At 38.5% G+C, this 4,362-nt stretch overlaps 1 long non-coding RNA gene across 1 annotated transcript; it reads right to left on the reverse strand.

The window, feature by feature from the left end:
* Positions 1–319: 319 nt before the first annotated feature.
* Positions 320–4,075, reverse strand: LOC309481456. Its single transcript, XR_014200020.1, has 2 exons — positions 3,925–4,075; positions 320–2,148 (listed from the first exon to the last, which is right to left on the reverse strand). It is a non-coding gene; the product is annotated as an uncharacterized lncRNA (long non-coding RNA).
* Positions 4,076–4,362: the final 287 nt, after the last annotated feature.

Here is a 4,362-nt window from a genome sequence, read left to right on the forward strand (position 1 = left end):
GTGATACATCTTTTGCAGTTATCATTGTAAAGCATCCGTGAGATTAGTCTCTCTATATCATCTAAACCCTTTTAAAGTGTTCCATTAAAACACAATCATCCCTTTAGTTACTTTTATGTATTTTGCAACTCATATTTTTTGTCATTATCTGTAATTTTACATAAACCTGTATTCATTAATTCACTTATATGAACTTTTTTTTTTAGATTATTATAGATCTTTCCTTCAAAAGGATTCCCTTAAGACTTCAATTTTTTTTACCTTGTTTTTATCTCTTGTTCTTTAGACGAAAGCTTTGATATCGTCATTTAAACACTGATCTACTTTCAAACCCACATTAATACCAGAAATTTCTGTTACTTTCACATTTTCTCACCTTCTGAGTGGCCATTTACAATTACTGGCTAAATAGCCCTGCTGACCATAATTAAAACACTCTCTGTCATCTGGTGGGTTCATGTGTCAGCCTCAACTACAGCAACAAACACCTTGCCTATAGTTTGATCATTGAGCTTGCAAACGGCTCCAACTTACTGCACACCCTTGAAGCAGTGTGTCCCAATCAGGAATGTAAACAGAGCCACTGATAAGCAGTTCTCTGTATTATTTTGACAGTCCACCAGTGGCGGATTCAATTGCAATAGCCGCATCATAATCTTCATCATTATCACTGGCAGCACATTAATTTTCATAAGCTGCACAGAAAATCCCTCAACATATTCCAAGGGGTTTTCACAATGTTTCTGTTTAACATGAATCACATTTGTCCAAGGAAATGATCCCCAACCCATAATTACATTTACTTGTTTTTTTGTAATCATCGGAAGCAATACAAGGCTAAAAATGTAACATTTTCAGTTTCTTTCTTTGTTTAGCCAGTCAAGTTGTTGTTTAAATTTCCAAACAGAATCAAAACCCTGACTACCCATTTTCTTATTAATTTCACATTTCTTTGAAGTCAGAGCTTCAGAGCACAGCTGCTTACAGCGTTTGCTCTCTTCTGTCTCACTATTTGTTTCAGGACTGTTCAGGTTATTGATCAAGTTACTCAATTTGTCTGCCATATCTTAATCACAGTTCAAACTCACCTGAAGTTATTGCAGAAATGGAGGCGGCGATCTTTGAACAACACAGCTTGGCTTCTGCGTGATGAAACTGCAAAGTATACTCCAACATGACAGTTACATATACTGGTCCACGCCAATTTGGGTCACAACTTTTTATTTTTCTCTCGGGATCATTCCTGATGCATCCCTGGCAAACAACCCTATTTTTGTTAGTATCCCTAACTGCCTGATTCACTAAATTCGGGGATCCCCTATCTGAGATGGAAGAGATGGAGTAGGTTTGCGGCGCCCTGGACCTTCAATCCAGGGACGTACTCTGCTGGGGTGTTGCCACCAACAATGCCCAGCGGGGCCCCCACAGAGCACGCTTCGCTTGCGCTGTCTGCTCTTGTTAACTTTAAACCTTAAACAATGCTATCAGCGACTTCTTATACTTTTAACTTAGTATAATTAATCTTCACTCTCCTCATCGGAGTGAAGCTCTTCACTCGCCTCGTCGGAGTGAAGCTCTTCCGTCCCCCTTCACAATCTCTTCCATTCAGACAGCACTATCCTAATAATAAAATCTTTCTACCTTGTTTGCTGATTTGCCAGGGGTGTCACCAAGAATAATTGCCCGCCGCATTCTCCACCATACCGTTAGGGGTTAACAGTTTAGGACCCATGGACCAGATGTTTGAAAGAAGACCCGGAGTCAGAACTATTAAAAAATAGAAGAAAAGTTTTACTGAAAATAGTTTGCAGTTTCATCAGCAGAAGTCAGCTTCAAGACTCACACAGGAGTTCGTAGGCCGCCCCGCTTACAGTTACAAAGATCACAGCAGTTATACCATTTCCAAGGTCTAAGCTACGTCATTGCTTACAGGTTGAATGATTCTCATTGGCTAAGAAATAGATAAACATAGTAATTTTCCACACATAAACATATAGACTGAAGCATATCTCCATCTGATTATGCAGCTGACACTCAGACCCTGAAGTCAGGCACGTCGTGACCTTCCAGGTCGCATATTTGAGTTGCTGGGTGCCAGTATGTCTCGAACAACAATGCCAATGGTTCCTTAACCTGTAACCAAGAAGACTAACACACACACCAACACACAGTTGGTGCGTGTCTTACAATCGCGCCTTACAATTCAGCTTCAATTATCACCCCGAAAGAACAATTACAGTGCTTTACAACTATAGAACAAAAAGAGTTAAATAAACTTATCACTTCATCTAAAACAACAACATGTTTATTAGATCCTATACCAACTAAACTACTGAAAGAAGTGTTACCTGTAGTGGAAGAGCCTCTCCTCAATATTATTAACTCGTCTTTATCTAAACTGCGCTCGTTAAAATCACAAATTATTTACTTTTAGCTTCTGACCAAGGCTGTATCTCAATACTAGTTTTACTTGATCTTAGTGCTGCGTTCGATACTATAGATCACACAATACTCTTAGATCGACTACAAAATTATACTGGTGTTCAAGGACAAGCACTAAGCTGGTTCAAATCATACCTATCTGACCGCTACCATTTTGTCTATTTAAATGGAGAAAAATCGATCATAACTCCAGTAAACTATGGAGTGCCGCAGGGATCTGTATTAGGCCCTCTGTTATTTTCAATATATATGATGCCACTTGGAAATATTATAAGGAAACATGGAATTAGTTTCCATTGTTATGCTGATGACGCTCAAATATATATTTCATCACGGCCGGATGAAAACGCTACATTTTCCAAATTGACAGAGTGTGTTAAAGATATAAAAGATTGGATGACGCGTAATTTTCTTTTATTAAATCCAGACAAGACAGAGGTAATACTTATCGGTTCAAAAAACCGCCCACAAAACCTCGCACAATACAACTTTAACATCATAGGATGTCCTGTTACTTTATCCTCTACAGTAAAAGACCTGGGTGTTATACTCGATTGCAACCTGTCTTTTGAAAATCATATTTCTTATGTTACAAAAACAGCCTTTTTCCACCTTAGAAACATTGCTAAGCTACGTAATATGCTATCAGTTTCTGATGCAGAAAAGTTAGTTCATGCATTCATGACCTCGAGACTGGATTACTGTAATGCTTTATTAGCTGGTTGTCCTGCATCCTCAATAAACAAGCTACAGTTAGTCCAAAATGCCGCCGCTAGAGTTCTTACGAGATCAAGAAAATATGATCATATAACACCGATTTTATCATCACTGCATTGGTTACCTATAAAGTTCCGTATTAATTACAAGGTATTGCTACTGACTTATAAAGCCCTAAACGGCTTAGCTCCAGTCTATTTAACGGATCTTCTATCGCCCTATAATCCATCGCGCTCTTTAAGATCACTAAATTCAAGGCTTTTGGTCATACCTAGGATATCCAGAACCACCAAAGGAGGGAGAGCATTTTCACATTTGGCTCCAAAACTCTGGAATAGTCTTCCTGATACTGTTCGTTGCTCAGACTCGCTCTCCCAGTTTAAAACTAGATTAAAGTCGCATCTCTTCAGCCAGGCATTCATATAATCCTACAGTTCAAACTACAATCCGGCCTCTATCCAATGCCAGAGGAGAACTGGCCCCCGACTGAGCCTGGGTTCTCCCAAGGTTTTTTTTTTCTCCATTAAGGCACCTGATGGAGTTTTAGGACACCATTAGGTCACTTGATGGAGTTTTTCGGTTCCTTGCCACTGTTGCCTTTGGCTTGCTCAGTTGGGGATATTTTGGGGATATTTAATTAAATTTTATCAATCAATAAATTCCTCTTGAAACAAACTTTGTTGTATTATTTTAATTTAATACTGTGAAGCTGCTTTGATGCAATCTGTATTGTGAAAAGCGCTATACAAAAAAACTTGACTTGACTTGACTTGACAGCCATTTCCAAGGTTGGATTTGGCCAGGCTCTAACTATAAACAGGAGTCTCGTCTCAAAACACCAAGATAACAAGTTCTTTCTCTCAGGATAGGACATTTTAGTCTAACTGGAAAATATAGGCTTTAACTGAGAAATGGTCCCTTCAGTGCCGGCCCGAGCCTTTTGGGGGCCCTAAGCAGAATTTGATTTGGGGGCCCCCTCCCACCACGCAGAGTCACCTGTGCTTGACGATTATTTACACAATGTCACGCTATAATGTTACATTATAAATGAATACAATGAGGTTATGTATTAATACAAAATAAATACTTAATAAAAAAATAGATACTTACAAAAGTTTTTACTTTTTCTTTACTCTTTTACTAACTCTTGGAAACTTCTGAAAACAAACTGTCACAAAACATATTAAAAAAATTATTTGCAAA

The sequence above is a fragment of the Leuciscus leuciscus genome, assembly GCF_965113295.1.
Source record: "Leuciscus leuciscus genome assembly, chromosome: 1".
NCBI classification, from domain to species: Eukaryota; Metazoa; Chordata; class Actinopteri; order Cypriniformes; family Leuciscidae; genus Leuciscus; species Leuciscus leuciscus.